A 22,404-nucleotide genomic window follows, 5' to 3' on the forward strand; every position below is an offset into this window, starting at 1 on the left:
TTTTCTTTTTTAGAATTTTGATTGCTAATCCATTGTGGATTTAGCCTTATATCCAGTGTGAATTATGGATACATTTTTATCGACTTTCTCAAATAGTCCAGTTATTTCAACATCATATATATTTTAGTTCATAGTTTTTCCTTTAATTTGAGAATAATTTTTAGCCCTTGTTAAATTTCCCTAAAAAATGGGTCCGTATCTCAATTTTCTACTGCGTTCCATTGTCTATTCATGTTCCAGCATATTCATATTTATGGTATAAAAGTTTTATGATAAAGTTTAATATTTGGTAGCCCTGTGTATCGGTCAGTATTCTATCAGAGAAGCAGAACTTTTATATGCAGTTTTGCAGAAATTTGACTGCGTGTAACTGTTGCAGATGGGTGAAAAGACTATAAGTCTTTCTTTTATCTTTTCATTTGATGCTGAATCTTCAAGTATGAAGGGGAGGCAGTCAAGAAAGGACGATGGATATAAAGCAGGGAGAGCAAGGACAAATTGCAACAAATAGCCAATAAACTGGAAACTAACTGTTAGTCTCTCACCATCTCCAAATTTGATGATGTTGGTGTCCTGCAGAAAAAGTTGGCAGACTTCATTATGGGCCTAAATATGCGTCTAGTTCAAGAGTTGGGGAAGATGAAACAGTTTTTGGCAAGCTGCCGCCCTATGCCAGTGAGGTGAGTCAGCAGAGAAGCATCAAGATGTGTGAGCTGAAAGAGCACCTGGTGCTTCTTCACAGGCCTGTGATTATGAAAGCAATATGGATGCTGCTTCACTTTCACCTTCCAAATTGCACATCAAATATCTCTTGTGGCCTTCCCTAACAAGAATATATCAGGAAGGAAATTTTAGGAAATGTAATTTAGCAGAGCCACATGGATGTATAATAAGACCACCACAGTACAACTCATAAACCCAGCATGCAAATAGGACTTCGAAAACTACATGTAGCTTCTAAATAAAATAATAATGGAGTCATGTGCCACTAGACCTGATACAATGGTCCTACATGCCACTGAAAAAGCTTACTTTTTCCAAAAGAATATACTAAGGCTTTTTTCCACCATTAGTTGATGTTTATTATGTCTCTACCTGAATCTCACTACTCTATAAATTGAATACTGAGATAATAAAATTAACTACTATAAACACACTTTATTGTAGTTGATAAGAGAAAAATAAGGGGGAAATTCTTATACATACTTACTGCCATGAGTTTAGGTAAGCTATTCCTGTAGTATTGCTGCCTCAGTATCCTTTTTTTTTTTTTTTTTTTTTTTTTTTTGGCCCAGTGCCCTTTGGGACCTTAAACTGATTTTAGCCTTTTCATGCAAGTACATGCCTGAAACAGCAGTCTGCAGAGTCACAAGCAAATGTAAATTCCTGATGATTTTCCCAACAGCCCTGTAACCAGCAATCTTCCCCACCTCCAAGGGCCTACCTCTCACAGGTCCATTTGATAAGACCCCCTGGAGCTTACCAAAGCTCCACTCTTTTTAGTTTGAATTGGTCTGTCTGGCTCTAGCCTGGGACCCCAAAACCCTGTACCCAAAGGTGTTTGCCCCAGGTCTTGTTTCATGTTCTGCTTGCATGCTCACTGACCTTCCCTTGTGACCCCTCAACTTGTTATGTATTTCTTCCAGGACCTGTGAGCAATAAACTTCTCCATTTCAATTTCTCTTTTGTTAATCCTTGGCCTTTTGTTATTCCAATACCCCAGGGCTCTACTTAACAAATGTTAATTTAACAAAGTCATAACAAATACATCCGCAATCAAATGTATCCATATTAAAATAAGAAGGAAATACTAATCATATTGTGTTTTTTTGTTTCTGCAACTATTCTCATAGTTATAGCTGGTATTTATAACTACCTTCTCTCACTTTCCATTCTATGAGGATAACCCCTCCACTAATGGCAGTTTTGTTTTGTTTTGTTTTGTTTTTTGCCATCTGGATGACCCAAACCTACACTCTGCCTACTTGAGTCATTACAATTTTCCACTGATTTCTATCACAGGACAAGGATACTGAGTAACACCCCCTAGATTTCCTACATTCCAGACACATTCCTAGATAGAGCAGCTATATAGTAGCAACCCCATTCTCTCTCATTCTCAAAATCATTCACCAGTACAATAACCTCTTCTTTTCCAGTTGACTCACTGACATGAGGAACCCAAAGTGTTTATGTGGCAATCTCAATTGTTGCCAGAAAACAGGTTCTTGGTACCATCACAGGAAATAATTCAAGGATGCACCAAATAAGCCAACAAAGCAAAGCCAAACAAGCAGTGGATTTATTAAAAGAAAAGGCTTTAGTACACTTCCCAAAATAGTGGGAGTGGGCAGGCCAGGAGAAGAGCAACTGCACAGAAAAACAAAGGGGCTTAGAAATTTATTACCCTCAAATGAGGTGCAAAATATTTATAATTTAGGGATGGTATTCTAAGCATTCCTAGGCAGGTCCTTCCCATCTGGAGGTGAGATTCTCTTGTCCTTATTTGGCCCTTGTTGGAACTGTCACGGTGTCAGGAAGTGGAAATGTTCCCTGGCCCGCAATGCTAATAGTGTTATAATCCATTGCAATTAGCTAAAGTTCACCTTGACGGTCAAGATGACATACTGGGTCTGTTCTTGGCCAAAATCTAGTTCTGGCTGGTGTGGCAGCTGCATCTTTTCTTAAGAACAATCTCATCTCCTCTCTCCTTTGTCTCCCCTCACTTCCTCCTTCCTTCCTCTCCCCTCTCTCCCCTGGGCCCTATTCTTTCTGTGTATGGTAACACCACTTTTATGTGAAAGGAACCATTGCCATGCACCCTTGTGGAGGCATCTCTGATTTGGAATTAATAACTCTGCGTCACCAGAGCACAAATTGCAGAGATAGGAAACAAATTATTTTATCAGTTGATTACTATGTGATTATCTGCATAAATATATTGCCACTCATGCCTCTTTAGTATGAGAAATAGGATCAAGAACACCTTTAAATCTAGTTAGATTAGAAAAACAACTCCAGATACCTAAGGATCAATTCACAGAACTTATTCATCATGATCTGTTTTCTGGAAACATTTTTGGTAGCAAATTCTCTAACAGTTTATGTTCAAGCAGAAAAACAGAACCACGTGAAGGGAGACAAAATCTGTTTTTAAGACTGTTGTCATTGTATCTGATACTGGAGCTTGAAATATATGAGGCATGCAGTCAGGAAGGAAAACTTATGCTGCCCTTTTTTCATAATTTTGAAATGGGGCATTTCTTCTCCCTTGATATTTTTAAATATGCTACATGCAATTATTAATGCTCATTTTGTATGTTTTTCAATTATTTTTATTTAATCTGGAATAAATCCATCTCAAGGTAGATTTATTTAATTTTTATTCACTTTTTATTTATTTTTATTTTGTTTTTATTTTTCTGTTTATTTTTTTCTGTTTGTAAGTTTATCTTGACTTGAATTACTTTCACCATCTTTGTCTCTTTCCTCACTTCTCCATGTTTAGTTTTTGAAATTGCCTTTGTATAGATCATGTACTCTGTAATGCTAAAGAAATTATTTTATTTGTAAATCAAGACTTCTGCCCTCTGGTAACATGGGGAAGAACAGCTTCAGTCAATAAGCCAGCAGATCAGCCTATGTGGTTTTCTTTCCTCTGTCCGGCATTTTTTTGTTTGTTTGTTTGTTTGTTTTGTTTTTCCTGTTTGTTTGTATTGTATTTTACTTTGTTTGTGGGGGGCAGGAGAGTTTCATTTTTTATGTAAACACATCCTCAGACAGTCAATATATGTCATAGTTTTTTACGTGATATCTCATGAAATCTCATTACATAGGCTAAGGAGCTCAACCTTCTCCTATCTCTGAGAGGAAGTGGCCCTCCTGGCTTTCTCTCTCATTAGGTACTTTTATCTGGATTAAGGATTAAATCAGAAATGACAGTTTTTCTATAAGTGTTAGTTAAAAACCTTATTAAGTGCTTCAAAGATTTTGTAGTTTGATTTGAACTTACCAGGTGAACTTCATAGGTAGATTTTTCTGAAGAGTTGTGTGTGTTGAAACCATCTTGAAAATGTTTATGAGGTATATTCAGTGTTAAAGAAATAGAATGTAGAATGTTATTTCAAGAGGTTTTCTAATTGAAAGCTAGGATGTGTAAGGAGGAAGAATGACTAAAAGATGGAGTTTAGAAGGCAGGAGGGACATATTGCTACTGTAGTCAAAAGAAAAGGATGCAATAGGACAAGAAGTATCCTTTCTGGATCACTAACCATGTGTTAAAATTTTAAGTTAAATTATTAACATACATTATTACTCCAATCTGCATTTTACCATTAGGTATTTTTACTATTATCATTATTAGTATTTCATAAATTTTGAAAATGATAAATTTGAGAAAATAAGGAATTAAATCGTTGTCCAAGATCACATAACAAATAATGTAATGTAAATAGAAGCTGAGTGCGCAGTGCCGAGAATATTAATAAATTTATCTTGTAAAGAAGGAGGGAGATGAGTGAAATATCCTTTGCTTGAGAGAGACACTAATTTTCCACACTCACACACATATTGTATACATAACAGGCAGGCTGCCCAAATATCAAGACCAAATAGAGTAGCAAGCGTGTGCTACAGAAGTTGAAGAAAGGTTAATACAGAAGTCTAGCATGCAGCAACTCTAAGGAAACACCAATTACACTTTTCCTAGTCTTATCCTCTATTTCTTAAAAATGTTTTAGAAAAAGCCAAATGTCAAACAAAATAAGGAGTAAAACTGATAGAATTGAAAATAGTCAGGGATAAAATGATAAACCAAGTTTATTTTGCTTTCATTATATTCCCTTGAGGATATTCTGAAAATGCCAAAGTTTTTGTGAGTTATGCTATATTCTATTAATGAATGAATGTAGAGGACTACCTCATCATTCCTTTCTATGGTACTCAATCCACTGGTATCAAAGATTCTCTTGAAATAGTTGATCTAGGCTTGGTGTGGGGAAAGAATGGGTAACAGTACACAACCACAGAAAGATGAAGTGAGGCTGATAACCAGCACTGAGCCTGGAGAAAAGTACTGAGGACACAGTGTAGCACAGTGGGAATCAATATAAAATAACTCCCTACTGAGGAGAGGTGAGAACTTCCACCATCCCATGCAGTTGTGCTGGTGTCACAGACGAAGTGACTGAATATGAGCAAAAAACTCATGCTGTGAATGAGAAAAAGGAGCATTGCAGGAGAAGATACTGTCAGTCATGATCAGAATTATCTATCATCTATCTATCTATCTATCTATCTATCAATCATCTATCTATTAATATATATTATATATGTTCAAAATGTATATAAACAATAAAAATAGAATGAATATCATAATATGATAAGTACCTCGGTTATGGTAAGAAGTTACAAGTAATACATTTGTTAGGAATAGTATCATTAAAAAGAAATAATTGTCTCTTTAAGTTCAACATTTTTTTTCCTCTATATTATGATGTCCATTCCTCACTGCCGTTTTTGCCCATTTTTCTTTAGCAAAATAATGTTTAAATGCATGTATCAATTTATGTGAATTCATGTTGTCACTTCAAAAATATACTCTTGAGACACATATATATCTCAAGATTAATCCAAATGAAGTCCAGTCCAACTTTACTTTTCCATAATTCACTTTCTTTATGACTAATTTTTTTCTTCCTTTCTTATTCTTCATCTCTCTCTGCCTTTCCCCTCATTCTCATCTTCTCATTTATAAAAAGACTTCTACATATCTACTTATTTATTTAAAACTTTATGGTAAATTTATGTGACAGAATTTCTCTCTGAATACTCTCATAGTAGGACAAAAGATGACTTTAAAAAAAATAATAGATAATAACAAAAGTGAATTGCAGGCCTTACTAGAGCAATGGTAAGTAAACTCATCCTTTGCTTCCTCTTTTCTCCCACACCTTGACTTTGTCTGCTTCTCTGTGTACGAGTGAGGCTGTGGGTAATCAAGAGGTGACTTTGATATCTCCTCACCTTGTAAAAATATCTCACAATGCTTGGCATTGGAGGACAGTCTCCCTCTAAAGACACATAAATCTTTACTTGTGAATTTTCTTTACATTATTTTGGCTGTGCTTTGGAAATTGACCACTGGCTGAATGTGTTACAGGGTTAGAATATTATTGGTTTGCTTCTCTGAGTCAAGCAGGCTCTTCCGCATACCTGGGCCTTCTGATGAGTCTAAACTATACGAAATGCTGATTTCTTTCCTATATATTGGCTTTCTAGGCAAATTTTGTAGAAATTTAGGACATAGGTTAAAAGTTGAGCCTGGAAGTTAAATAATAATGATAAAGCTAGTGAGAACTCCAGACAGATTTATCTGAATTTGAAGATAGGCAATTGTTTTTTCTAACTCATTAAAAAAAAAAAAAAATATATATATATATATATATATATATATATATATATATATACACACACACACACACACACACACACATATATATACACACACACATATATATACACACACATAATTAACTATATATATACATATATAGTTAATTAGTTTTATATATATACATATATTTAGTTAGTTAGTTATAACTAAATATATAGTTATATAGTTATGTATACAAGTGGAGACTGATCAACGTTGCTCAAGCAGTAGTTCACCATAATCAGAAATATCTGGACACTGATGGTAACCACTTTGAGCACCTGTTGTAATTGCAGAAGTCAAATGTGACTTGTATTCATTTTTTGTTATCAATATATATTGAGTATTACAATTTTAGTACACGTTTTTTCTTTCTTAAAATATGTACACATTTTTGGCACTCTGTATATACATATGCTTATTAAAAGACCAACTAAAATATGTTTTATTCACATGCTCACCACCAATTTGAAGACAAACTTCATGAAAATCCATGAATCCATAAAAGAAAATAACTCCATAATTAAATAAGGCTTACATCTTTAAAAAGCAATAAATATTAATAATGTAATATAATAGAAAATAAATATATTAATTTTAATCAGTCACCAAGGAATCTATACCTAACTGATCAGGCAAAATTCAAAAAAGTGTTTAAAAATTTATTCACTGTTTATACTAAGTTCATAATTTTAATTTCATTATGTGTGTTCTGTCTGACCATCTGGTAAATCAATGACCACATCTAACTAAAAAAACGGCAAGATTGAATGTATCCATATGGGAGATACTAGTGAGCAGATTACAAGTCCAATCTCAATTACAAGATGTGAAGGAGTTCTCAGCATAATTAAAGTTGTATACAATTATGAGAGAGAAGTTCCTGAACCCTGGGCTGTGGGGGATAAAAGTATTTTATTTACTTGAGCAAATAGTTTGTACCTCATACCTTGAAAGGAAAAGGGGGTTCTGTGCTGACAGCACCAATGGAAGGCATCAGGGGAGGATATTGTTCCATAATAAATTGAAGTTGCTTTGAGTACCTCCCCCATCCTTCTTTACTCACAGAGAATTCTTGCAGTAAATAATATACCAGTGATTTTGATTGCAAGCATGAAACATAATAAACACTATGTTCTGGTTTACATATCCCACCATTAAACTTTGTAACTATGGCGCTGCTGTTTAGAGGCTCAAACTTTTTTTTTATTTTTTACTTTTTTTATGTTTTTGCTCAGATGCCTCCGAAATGTATTTCTTTTTTTTTTATAGTTGCCCATACAATATTATATTAGTTTCAAGTGTACAAATAGTGATTAGACATTTATATAACTTACAAAGTGATCACCCTAATAAGTCTAGTACCCACCTAGCACTATATATAGTTATAACAATATTATTGACTATACTCCCTATGCTGTACTTTACATGCCTGTCACTGATTTTATATCTTGCAGTTTATACATCTTAATCTCTTCCCCATTTTCACACCCCCCCCCACACACACACTCCTTCCTATCTAGCTCAGATTTTTATGAATTAATTTTTAAAACCAATCTTACTCCAGCTCTTCAATGACACCCTCAGGGTACACAGACTTAGATTCTCATTATATATATATATATATATATATATATATATATATATATATATATATATATATTCATCCTGTGTGTACAGACTGATACCCTGCTAAAGCAGAAATGTGAATTTAATCAGATGCAATACAGCATCTTTAAAAGGATAGCATATATCTAACACCTGTCAGCTCATCAATGTTTGGTCTACTACTCTACAAATTACTACATACATCATTCCTGACACCTAAACTGATGTAGAGCATAAAACACAACTTATAAATTTTGTAAGACTCACAAACAAGATACATGCAGCAGTGTATCTGTTCTCAAGCTTAGTCTTAGAACTCCTTTAGAGAAACATTTTTTGTATATTCAGATTATGCACATATACATATGTATACCACTTTAAATTGAAATTGAAAATGTTTTAAATACAAAAATAGAGAGGCAGGGTATGAAAGACAAAATATAAGCAGGGCATAATGGATCAACTGACTAATTAATACAAGACTGTTGTCTGGGGCAAATACATGGAGAATGTAGCAGGAGCTTCTGTGCTTCTCGGTGTGGAGGACAAGGAAATAGGAAGGTACTTCAAAGAACAAAACCATATACTGAATGCCCCAAACTACCAAAAAAAGTTTTGTGATGCTGGCAGTGATTTTAATTTTGGCTATTTTCTTGTATTTTAAGATATCAGATTATGTCAATTGAGAATCTTCTGGAATTTCAGTGACTATAACTTGAAAATGTAACAACCAACAACACTTTTAAATGCTTGAAGTTTTTCAGCCTTACAAACTAAATGAGAACATCTAATGGGTGCGTAAGAACACTTTTCCCAATTAGTTGTCAGATGCTATTTGTCCCATATATTTGTCCTACCTATTCTGGAATATTTGTACATTTTATTTAATTTATTTTTAAATAAATATCAAACATTTACATAACAAGCTCTCCATGTTAAAATGTTTACTTTAAAGAAACATTTTGTTAAATTTCAGTATTAAAATCTATTTCCAATATCATTTTTCAGATCATTCACCAAAATTAAATCAAAAATCTAAAACCCTAGGAAGTTACATTTAGAATGAAATCATCCAAAATAAATCATGATGAGAATCCATTTAATCAAGTGTTAAAAATGGCCCAGTCTTTTGTTGATTAAATATATGAGTGTGAATTCAAACAATAGCACCAAAGATTATTTTTTAAATTTAGATTGTAGTAGATAATGGTTAATTATTACATTCTTAATTGTCCTTAAGAATGGTTACTAGATACAGCTTGGTTCATTTAAAATATGCATAAAACATTCAGAATCATTTTATGGAAATTTGAATTGACATTTAAATTATAAGGTAACAATTTTTCTTATTCAGTGTAAAAATGAAAACATTAGACATATTAATTTTAATATTTAAATGAAGGGATAATACGGATTATAAAATTACATTTATGAATGTTGATAACCTTCAGTTGTATTATTTTCTAGAATATAAAATAGTGCATAACTATCAATTAATAAATTGATAATATATTGTTTGAATAGCAATAGGAAGGAATTTTTTTAAGTTGGAAATCATATTCTATAAAGATAGAACTTTACATGTCTAATTCATTTAGTTAAATGATAATACCAAGCAGTTAAAATTAAAAAGGAGTGTCAGTAGGAAGTTTACATTGCTCTGCGCATATGGTAACACTGCATGAGAGAATATATGGACCTGCTAATCCAGCTACATCTTTAAAAGCAGACATCTGGTTAATCACCTGTCTCTTCTTTTTTGTTATTAAATTTATTGGGGTGACATTGGTTAATAAAATTACATAGGTTTCAAGTGTACAATTCTATAGTACATTATATATACCTGTATTGCATTGTGTGTTCACCACCCAAAGTCAAATCTCCTCTGTCACCATGTATTTGACCCCCTTTACCCTCTTTTACCTCCCTCCACCACCCCTTTACCCTCTGGTAACCACTAAATTGTTGTCTGTGTCTATGAATTTTTGCTACTTTGCTTGTCTTGATAGTTTTTTGCTTTCAGTTTTATATCCCACGAGTGAAATCATATGTTTCTCGATTTTTTCTATCTGACTTATTTTGCCTGTTTCTTCTAACATAACTCCATTAGCATTGCTATTTTATGACACGTTTATTACAATAGATTGCCAGTCTAACACATTTTATATCGAATTTTGTTTTCTCACATGGATTGATTGTTCCATGAAAACCTCTCCTATTTCATTTTCTGTAAGAGTACCAACTAACCTCTTGTTTATTCAATTCAAATAAGAATTGTATGCATTGTAGTTGTTGGTGGGTTTTTTCTCCTGAAATCATGTTATTTGCCATATGAAGTCTCATTTTAACAGTTAATTTTCGAAAGTCATAAATGTGAAGACAATAAATGAGGGTAATATGATAGAGAGTGAATGGGGAAAGTGGTTAATTTAAATATTATGGATAGATAATCCCATGGGGATATTATTGTGCAAAAATGGAGAAAATGTTTGCAGTAGAAGAAAAAGCAAGTGTAAAGACCCTGAATTACAAATGTATTTGTTGTTTTGGAGGAAGAGGGTATGAGGAAAAAAATATCTGAGATGAAGTCAGGAAAGCAGTAGAAGGTTAGATTATACACGATATGGAAATCCAAGTTAGCATATTGTCATATAAGATCCCTTTGCTGTGGTCATACAGTGTAATTAATTAGCAAGGCAGCCTCCATTGGATTGTAAATTGTTACAGAATAATAGATCCTAAAGATGTCCAGACCCTAATTCTTGGAGTCTATGAGCATGTTATATTATATAGAAAAATAACATTGCAAATAAAATTAGGTTATAGATTTTTACAATAGGGAAATTATTCTGGATTAACTGGATCAGACCAAGGTAATCACATGGGCCCTTAGAAATGGAAGAAGAAATCAAAGGACAGGTCAAAAGGTGTGACAACAGAAAAAGAGTCAGGAGAGAGTAAAAAAGGATGGAGTTTATTGCTGGCTTTGAAAATGTGAGTTATACCTAGAAGGTGGGAACAACTCTCACTCAGCTGAAATACAGAAAGAAAATGGGACCTCAAACTTATAGCTGCAAGGAATTGAATTCTACCAACTACCTGAATGAGCAAACACATTAGTTCTCCCCTAGAGCCTTCAAAAAGGTACACAGCCTGTCAACAGCTTGGTTTCAGCCCAATTAGATCCACATCAGGTTCTGACATACAGAACTACAAAATAATACAATTTGTGTTGTCTCATCTGATAAATTTGTGCTAATTTTCTTGCATTACTAAAGAATACATAGATCTTACTGATACTAAATTTACTAATGATTCAGAAGTTACAGGCAAGAATGAAGCAGATATAAAGTATTCCTAGATGGAGGGCATGGGATCTGTCAGATTCAGCTTCCCCAAAAATATCCCTTTTTCCAGTGTTTTGATGCATTTGAATATTAGAATAACAAATAGGTTTTGAACAACATATAGGTAAACAATATGTATACTCAGGAATTTTGTATCTGGCGTTCTTCAATTACATAACTTACTTTTTTACATAGTAGAAATGCATGTGTTTTAAATTTTCGAGTTCCTTACATTTTAGATACACAGACATAATTTAGATTGATTTACAATTTTCCTTTTTTATAATGTCTTCACTCCATTTTAAACATCATAGTTAAATTTTGCTTTATAAATAAGTTGGAGTACTTTCCTTACTTTGGTTGTGTTTTTTAGAATACTATGTATAAAGGGACACTGATTTTTTATATTGATTTGAAATCACCTATGAAGTTATCTGTGTCTGGTGTTGCTTTTTTGTGGGTAGATATGTTTTACACTGATGTAATTACATTGATCTTTGTGTTATATTTAGCGAACTCTTGGTAAATGATTGCTTTTGACCTGACCTCCCTGTATATTAAAAGGTTTAATGCCTGAGTTGGCTTTATAGAATGAGGGATGCTTTTGCATAATAATATCCTATAGGAGAGCAGAGCATAAAAGAGAAGGGATAATAGTATTTAGCAGAAATGTAATGAGATCCCCATAAAAAAATAAAAATAGGATACAGCTAGTTACTTTCAATTAATTAATTATAAATCTGCATTGATGGGAAATGGATACTTGGAGAAATGAGAATAGTCCTGATACCAAAACTGATACTAGGTTTTTATGCTGCATAGCAATTTATCAGACACAGAGTAGCTCAAAACAACCATTTATTATCTCACAATTTCTGTAGGTCAGAAGACCAGACATCATCTAGCTGGGTTTTGTGTTCAAAGTTTCATAAGGTTGCAATCAAAGTATATAGGTCAGACTGCTTTCTGATCAGGAGAGTTAACTAAAGAAACATTCACTTCTAAGCTCCATTGGGTTGTTGGGAGAATTGATTATCTTATAGCTGCAGAATTCACAACACTTTGCTTCTTCAAACCCAGTACCAGAGTTAGCTACAGCGAGTCTCAGATCTCTGACCCACTTTTAAAGGGCTCACCTGATTAGATCAGACCTAGACAAAATAACCTCCTTTTTTAATTTGCTTGAAATCAACTGATGAGGTATTAATTATATCTTTACAAATCCCTTTACCTTTGCATATCACATAACCTTATCATGGAAATGCTATCCCATCAGCTTTGCCATATTCTGTTGGTTAGAAAGAAAGAAACCACTGGTTCTCTCTGTACTCAAGACAAGATTATCCAAGGAAAGGGCATTTCATTTGTTTGGAAACTGTTGATTTTTATTCACATTGTATAACCTTACAAGGGAATTGGCATATGATTTTTCATAACAATCTTATTTTTTAAATTTCTACTGGTGCTGTAAAGCATGTATTTTGACTTTGTTGATATTTATTCTCCTCTTTAAATAATCTTGCCAGACATTTGTCTATTTCATTAGCATTTCCAAAAACTCTGCTTGGTTCTAGATGACTTTTTGATTTCATGTGTATTTTTTCAAGTAGTTAATTTATATAGTGCCCGTTTTATTTCTACTTTTATTTGTTTTTATATGGTATTTTGAACTTTTTCTAAACACATGAGTAAAGTATTTGCAACCTTTCCCTTTAACTAATGTTTTATTGAGGTATAATTTACCTATAGACAAATTTATTCTTTTTGGGTAGAGTTCTATCAATTTTGACAAGGATTGTCATGTAACCTAACAAATAAAGATATAGCACATTTTCATCATCCCCTAAATTTTCCCTTACACTTGTATTGTCAACTCTGTTCCCAACATCCAGCATTTTTCAACCAATGATCTATTCTCTGTCCCTATAGTTTTGTACTTTCCAGAGCAATATAAACGGGATTATGCAATATGTTATATTATAAATTTGGCTTCTTTCACTGAGCTTGTGATTAAGATTCATCTATGTAATTTTGTGCATCAATAATTTTTCTTTGTATTTCTAAATAATATTTTATTACATAGATACAGCATATTTGCTTTTCCATTTTCCAGTTGAAGAGCATTAGAGTTGTTTAAAATTTTGAGTGATTATGAATTATAGTGCTGTAAACATTCAAGCACAGATTTTTGTCTTGATATAAGGTTTAATTTCTACTGAGTGAATACTTAAGATTAGAATTACTGGGTCATCTGTGAAGTTTTAGGATAAGTTTATAAGAATCTGGAAAATTGTTTTCCAATTAGCTCTATTTTTCATCCCATCTGTGGTGGAACAAAGTGGTCATAACTTCAAGAAAGCCACAAAAAGCAATGATTAATAGAACAAAGCTACTAAGAAAATGCTCTGACACCTCTAGGGCACAAGTGAAGACCCACTGGGTCTGGGAGAAGGGGAAAAACAAACAAACAAACAAACACACACACACACCCTACCCTCTACCTCAGGAGTGAAGAAATCCATCCCTGGCTCATACCATTAGAAATATATTTTGAGGCAGGGACACACCATTCCACTGCATACCACGCACCAGATCTAGAGGGCAAAAGTCACAGCAGCCATGGAGAGTAGAGTCACTTAAATAATCCACCGTTCAAGCTCAGGGATACAGGCCTGCCTAAGATTGAGTTTCAACCAGATCAACAATCTTCATTCTATCATCAAGCTCATATAAACGTAGGTATGCAACAGCAGTCTACCCCTAAAGGGATGGAGTACATACCTATTTAAAGTTCAGGCTTAGAAGAAAGGCAGAAAGCTGAATTTTGGAAATTACACTCAAGAAAACTCTCCAGCCTCTCAGCATCCAACCCAATCACAAGGATGACGTTAGGGGTCTTGAATTCAGTACTGCACTGACAGTAATCACACAGAAAACAAAATCTAGAAGTCTTCTTGGTACGGCTCCGGCGCCTGGAGGAGGTGAGGGTGGTGGCCCACAGCCAGTGTCACGGACCCCGGGGCCAGGGCTGGGGCTGCGGAGGGGCGGTGCTCCTCTGCCCATAGCTGCTCAGACTCGTGCTCTGCTTGATGCCCAAGGCAGCAGGCAGCGAACACTGTGCGTCTCACCTTCGGCCACATCAGCAGTAAATGGAAACCTCCTAGAGCCACCGGCCCTGCTGAAAGGACCTGGCCCCCCAGAACTGTTCCTCATGGGCAGGGACCTGGGAAAGCCCACCGCGCAGCAACCTGTCACACTGCAACCTGTCCCATTCCAGAGGCCAGGAACCTGTGGAGAAGCCTGGCCTCACAGCTGCACAGCGCCGCCGGCTCACTTGGCTCATCGCGTTCACTTCTTTTCTCTTCTCTCCCCACTGCTCTTCTGCCATCCTCCCGGAGGCCTTCACAGGGGTTGTGGGACTTTATCAGATAGATTTGCAATGACACCTCTAAGACAATATCCAGTCCAGCAGGCCCAATAATTCCTTTCCGGGGGTACTTCCCACAGATTGCTGGAATCGTTGTCACAAGAAGACGGTACTTGCTATCTGCTCCTATTAGTTCCAAAATGGTGTGTAGCCCAGTGACAGTGAGAACTGTTCCTCCCGATAGCAAATAGACTCGTTCTCCAATAGCAGAACAGTTAATCAGCTCAACAGTGGCCTCACCATCAAGCAGTGCTCCAGAGCCATGTGCAAAGGGGACTGAACCGAATGCCCTCAGAGAGGAAGGAAAGAACAGTGGAGGAAGGACCAGGCATTCCCTGATGGCCAGGAAAAAAAAAAAAAAGGAAGGCTCCATGATAGCAGTGGGAGTGGACAGTCATCATTTGAGCCCCTGATGGCCAATGGAGTCCCTGCTTCTTTTGTGCCTCAGTCTGGGTCTCTGAAGAGAGGTCTCAATTCCCAGAGCTCAGATGACCATTTGAGTAAGAGATCTCGCACCTCTTCTATGAGCTCCATGAAGAGCATGTACACAGGTAGCATCCCTAGTCCACCCTCAGTGTCGTCACCAGTTCTTATAGCTCCACTTGACGTTTCTCAGCTATGGAAGAGAAGTGGACTCAGTTCATCACCCTTTTCCAGCCCAGCCTCATCCTGCCTCCAGACACCAAAGAAGCCAGCAAAGAAACTAAGAGAAAAGAAACTTCATTCTAGTTCTTCAATTCCATTAGTAACCAACAGGAATCCCAGGGAGAAAAAATAGACACAAACCACATGGAAAAAACAGAACTCGTGGACTTCCCCCATCTACTCCTGGCAGTTCTGGGCAGCATGAGCAGAATATACAGCTGCTGCCCTTCAATCGAGAGGACCAGCTGACCTTGCCTCCACTTCCCCAGGTTGGTTATTCAATCACTGCTGAAGACCTAGACTTGGAAAAGAAAGCTTCATTATAATGGTTTACCAAGGTCTTGGAAGATAGGACTTATGCTGCCTCAATTCCGTCACTGAGAACCCACTTAGCACTCAGCCTTCTTTTACTTTTATCCATTTTACTTCTGGGACTGCTTCCTCCCCAAACTCCCTCCCAGCCCCAAGCACTAACTCACTCCTAGAAAGCTTGAATAAGGTGCAGAATTCTCCAGAATCTGCTGGAGTGGCAACTGCAGTGACACATTCACCTCCTAAGACACCCACCATCTGGGCCTTCTTGGCTCTTTACAGTCACCATCCCTTCCAGGCACCTCCTCAGACTCCAAATCCACAGCCACATTCTTAGGGCTGACTCCTTCTTCCACCTCTGGCCCTTCAGGCTGAGCCATCTGCCAAATCCCCAGCCCTTTCCCTCACTCTCAATCAGAGTATTCTGTTTGGAATGTTGAGCACCTCACATGCTCACCCTTCTTCCTCTGCAGCTCTTGCTGTTTCTTTAGCATATCCTATTCAAGCCCATTTTCATGGCCCCACTTACAAATGACAATGATGGCCTCTTGCCATGTATCCCTTCCAAGGTTATAACTACAGCATCTTCCAGCTCTGCCCTCCCCATGACTATCAGCACTTTCAAGCCTATTTTTGGCAGTATGGGGCCACCACCAACATCTGTGCCTTTGTCAACTCACTTCTCCTTCATTAAACAACTACTCCAGCCACCACCACAGGCACCTCTCTCTTCACTGGCCAGGCCAGTGCCACCTCAGCAGTGGCTTCCATATTCACACCCAGCAATTCCACAGACTAAGCTTTGAATCCTACCTTCAGCTTTGGTGTGAGCAACATGACCAGCACCATGGGCAGTGTGACTAGCACCACCATTTCCACCACCCAGCCTTCCCTCCTTGGGACTCCACCTGACTCTAGTCTCAGCTTTACCCCAGCCATGGGCTCCATATTCCAATTTGGTAAGCCCCTTGCCATGCCTGCTTCAACAACAGTCACCACCTTTGGCCAGTCTCTACCTGGTGCCATTCAGACAGTCACTGGCAGCAGCACCACTGGCCTTAGTTGTTCCAGCAGCACCTTTACAGCCTCAACCCCCGTCATCACCACAATTTATTTTTGTATTTAAGCTAAATTGCCTTTTAATGTCCTTCAAGCTTGATTCAGTATAACCACCTTGAGGTGGTTAAGTATAAATGCTTTGACTAGGAATTAGCTGTATAGTTAAGTTATGCCTGTGTGAAGAAGAGGCTCACATGCTGTCCCAGACAGATTTCCTGAGAGACTAGAGCTCCTTGGACACATTATATAAAATGTAATTATTTCATAAATAATATGACATAGAATTACCTATCCCCCCTCTTCCTTTTGTGACTGAAATAGAATGGTTTGAAAGAGTGGACTGTTCCTTCCCACCCCCAAGAAGAACGCTATTAATACTTAACTGTCTGTGGAGCTGAGGAGGGGGCCTGAACCTCAAGTCCCAAATACCTTGGGGGGGGGGTGCGGGTCTAGAAATCAAGCTTCTACTTTATGTAAGGTAGACCGTCTTAGTTTTCGCACTCTGAGTTAGTTTTCCTCAGTTCTACAGGACAGTTGGTCCAGGAACCCCCTGAAATAAATTCACCACTGAAGAAGGTGACCTGGCATGCCCTCAGTGTGAGTGTGAGTGTGTGTGTACAAGTGCATGTACATGCACTGGACAGGAACAAGATGCTGGGACTTCCCATTACAAATAAAGACTTAATTCCTGTGAGTCCAGTTGGAATTTTTAGTATGAATGTGAGACTTCTCTCCTTGATTACGTTGTTAAGAATAACAATAATAAAATGCCATCTATTGTAAAAATAATAATGATAATAATAATAATAAATAAGTAAATAATCTAAGCTAAAATAAAATAAAATAAAAACCCAGATCAATTTTCAATGATATTATCTAACCTCCCCCAAAACACACTAGAAGTAGCACCCTCATCTACAAGCATGAAAATTATTTACTTCCATCTCTACTGTTCTCCTTCTCTAGGCAAAAATTTCAGTAATTCATCTGAATTATATGACTCATTTATATGAGTCATATAAAAACCCACAACAAAAATAACACGTTGTAAGAAAAAAAAAGACTCAACAGAACTAAAGTTAAACATGATCCAGGCTGGAACTATCAGATAGGTAATGTAAAATAACTATGCTTACTTAATATGTTAAAAGTTCCAGTAGAAAAAAATTAAAATATGAAGAAAAGATAGAATGTTTCAGCATAAAAAAATTGAAGCTATGAAATATGAAATAGAAATGCTCAGAAGAAGAAAGAAATATCATTGTCACTGCATTAATTTTCTATATTTACCTAACAAATTAGCACACATTTATTGGTTTGAAACAAGAGTCATTATTTCATAATTGCTATGGGCCAGGTGTCAGCACAATATAGGTGGGTCATCTGCTTGGGGTCTTACAGGCTATAATCAAGATATCAGTTGGAAGGCATCAGAGGATCATCTGGGGAAATATCTGCTTCCAAGATCTTGTTGGTTGTTGGCAGAATAGATTTAGTTTCAACTGTAGAACCCATGGTGACTTGCTTCTTTTGGGTCAGCAGGAAAGAGAGTTTTTCACCTCATTTAAAGGCTTTCTCTTGATTAATTGAGGCTCACCCATATTAATCTCCCATTCGATTCACTCAAGAGCAACTAATTTCAGATCTTAATTATGTCTACCCAAACCCTTGACCTTTTCCCATAATCTACTGGCTAGAAGAAGGGTTTGTCTGTGCTCAATGGAAGGGAATTATAGAAGGATGTGACTCATTAGGGTTCATCTTATGGTGTGCCTAATGTCGTGAGTAATCTGGATTCCAGTGATTCTTCAGGCCCCTACGATATGCAAGTGACATCCACCCCCACCCCAAGGTCCCCAAAAGCCTCATGCCATTACAGCATCTGCTCTAAGTCAGGTCTAGGTTAACATAATACTCCGAAATGTAATACATTAAGTCAACTCTGGGGACACAACATGTCACTATCTTTCGACTCATAAAATTAAAGTTAGATACTCCACCCACCCCACATACCATGGTGGGGCAGGAATAGATTAATTGATGTATGCCTTTTGATTCAAAAAGCAGGAAAAAGATAATAAAACAAAGTTATTGGTCCAAGACAGTTCCGAAATCCAACCAGGAAATTGCCAGCTAGATCTTGATTTGGATTCAAGGTCTGGCAATAATACACTGTGGCTTTCTGTTCTACCCTCTAAGCTGATGGTTTAGATCTCTGAGATATCCTTTTTATTTTATTTTATTTTATTTTATTTTATTTTATTTTATTTTATTTTATTTTATTTTATTTATTGTTTAAATCATAGAACATATCACATATTTATACCTGAGTAGTTTTCTCAGCCTATTTTCCTGCCAGTAGAATGTTGAAGGTCTAACATTCATAAAATTAAGGTCCTTTCATTTTATATTTTTTTTCTGATATATAAAGCTTTCCTGAGAACTTAGCACATTTTTATCCTTATCTCTGCTATATTACATAATCTTAGAAAAAGATAAATTTATTTAAAGATGATACTGATAGAGGCATAATCTTAGTAAAGTTTCCATCAAGGAGAAACACTGTAGAATTTTGCATTCATTTTCCATTTACTTAGGTTTGAAGATGTTTTCCTAAAAGCAATTAGTAGACAAACGAACAAAAGAATAAATGAATAAAAGCCCAGATATTAGCATTTAAATTTCTTTGTATTTCTTTATTTAATGTAGTAAGAACATGTCAAACTTTAGAGTGCCTACGAGCTGTTTAGCATTTTTATGCATAACACTCTGTATATGATGCTTTATGGAGTATTTTCCAAATTATATATTCTTTAACTTAGGCCTTATATGCTATCTTCAGGACTAATATAAAGATATATAAGTGTATATATAATAATTTTCACAAACCTGACTATCCAGTTTTCTAGACCATGTAGATTAAATGTGAATGGGGAAGTTTATAATTGGACAGCACATTGACAGCAATGAAAAATAACAGCTGACAGACTGGTAACAGAGAGAGAGAGAGAGAATGACAAATAACATCCTCAAAAACTCACAAAGAAAATTTAGCATAGTGAGCTTTCCATATACTTACTTGGGTCTGAGGATGTATTATATCAAAAGAAGACATAAAATTGACATCCTCAATGGTTACATGAAATCATTAAGATTACAAATCTAGTTTGAATATTTGTGTTACAGCAGTAGGGAATATTGCCCTTGTCTATATTTCATCCAGAGTCAGCTATTGCAAGTGACCACTTGTAATAAAAAATGTGAAAGGTCACTTATATTAAAGGACATTATTCATTGATGCTGTGCATTCCATTAAATGATAATAATAGGAGAGTATACATTCAACAGGGTTTAATTTTATTTTTTGCCTTAACTCCTATAGAGAAGTCTCATCAATTTATTAGGGGTATTTAGCCAAGGGGTCTGAACACTGACAGCTCAGTAATTCATATTTATTATTTCTATAACTGGATAAATTAAAGAGGACTGATAAATTTGCAAATGAATTAGATAACATTTCAATTTACATAGTCATAAATTTTCTTAAAAATGGATTGCAGTTTTGGTAAATGTTATTAGACTATATATATATATATATATATATATATATATATATATATATATATAAAATATTTAAGTCCAGCAGATGAAACATATTGAAATATTTTTTTAGCCAACTCCACAACTAGTGGTAATGCTATTCAAAATAGGGTATTGTAAGTAGGAATCTTTAATGGCTAAGACTGTATTTGGTATTATATACTCTTTCCATGTCAAATTTAATTGCAAGTTTCAGATGTGTATTAGTATATGTTCTTGAACAGATACACAGATATTTTTATTACTTTTTTAAAAGAAATATTTGGTTTAAATCCCAAAGAAGATATGCTGACTCACCACGAAAGCAAAGATATGCCATCATTCTTAGCTTTCAATAAAATATTGTAACTGTGAGCCTTGATCATTTATTTCTTAAGCATATATAAATGTGTCAGGCTGCAGTTATTGGTATTTATACCTCAGACACGTCTCTATTTAATATAGCTTTGTAAATATAATCTATTGTAGGAAGGACTCTCCCACTTTTTTATGGTGGATCAAATTATATATTTGAAACCAATATAATTGCATTATCTTTACAACTACTACAGAACATTGGTAGCTGTTAAAAGCAAATCTAGTCTGTGAAAAACAAAAGGGTAAGAGATGTAAGATCATTGAATAAGAGGTGTAATTATCAGCAACTAGCATATTAGTCCTGAATTAGTTTGACCCTAAGATCAATTTGAAACCATTTTATTTCTTGGTGAGTCTAGACTCAATTAATTATTTAATAATAGTATTATAACACACACACTATGCATAAACTGACAACCACTTCCATTCTAAAAGTGACATGACTAAAACATAAAATCTGGATCCTGTGACTTGGCATGGGAGAATGAAGAGTCAGAAATATAGTATACATCTATGTTTTTCCTTTTAATTTTATCCATACTGCTATTAGAATGACATACTAAACATAATTAGCCTATAAAAATGTATAAGGTAAAATTAAAATTGTATTGTTATAATGTTTAAATCCAAGCTATGTATAAGACATAGAGATGATGTAAGAAGTATTTTTAGACTTTTTAACATATTCAACTATTATATTTCTATCAAGTTAAATCTCCTAAAACTCTACATTTGGTTTAATAGTCTCTAGCTTCCTATAGCAATCTGTTGTCATGGCTACAACAACATAATATGCATACATATTTTATGGATACATAATATGCATTTAAATCAATGGACTACATTATAAACCAAGTTTATTTTATGCAAGCACTACAGAAATAAAATTGAGGAGAATGTTTATTATGTTACTTTATGACTTTTATAAAGTGACCCAAGTGCTACATTTTTTATAAGAATTCAGTGCCAGGCAAGATTTTGTCTCTACAGAAAAAAACAAAACAAGTCATAAAAAACACAGTTAAAACATTTTTATATATAACACGACAACTAAACATCTTTTCAAGTTTTTGGTTTTTACTAATGTCTTGGCTGCCAGAAAGCTGACAGCAAAATAAAGCTTCTAACTTGATTAGTTTTGCCAAATTTTATCTGATAAATAAATTAGTTATATAGAATCATGATATTGTGTTTTCTATTTATTAGAAAATATAATTGCATTATCTTTACAACTACTGGTAGCTGTTAAAAGCAAATCTAGTCTGTGAAAAACAAAAAGGTAAGAGATGTTTATTTATTAAATATACACATACATTTGTGTATTTTATGTTACTTCACCTAACATTTTATATACCAGAGAAACTTCAACGAAAATATGTGGCCTTCTGCCGAACAATCATTTGTTACTTATTAAAGCCATATTTTATATTCTTACGTTTTACACTGCCTTGATAGCTTATGCAATGATACATAAGTATTCCCTAATAGGCTTTGTTTTTTCTCTTGTCTACTACATCTTTATTTAATAATTTTTTGTTTGTTTCTAGAAGTATAATTTGAAAGTATTTACTGTATATTGAAATATTTCCAGCATATTTTTAGAATGATTTTATTTA

The 22,404-nt window shown here is 35.1% G+C and overlaps 1 pseudogene; it reads left to right on the plus strand.

Moving 5' to 3' along the window:
* The first annotated feature begins 612 nt into the window (after window positions 1-612).
* On the plus strand, window positions 613-16,898 carry LOC109458895 (nuclear envelope pore membrane protein POM 121C; annotated as a pseudogene).
* The last annotated feature ends 5,506 nt before the right edge of the window (window positions 16,899-22,404 follow it).

The sequence above is a fragment of the Rhinolophus sinicus genome, linkage group LG04 (genome assembly GCF_036562045.2).
Source record: "Rhinolophus sinicus isolate RSC01 linkage group LG04, ASM3656204v1, whole genome shotgun sequence".
NCBI classification, from domain to species: Eukaryota; Metazoa; Chordata; class Mammalia; order Chiroptera; family Rhinolophidae; genus Rhinolophus; species Rhinolophus sinicus.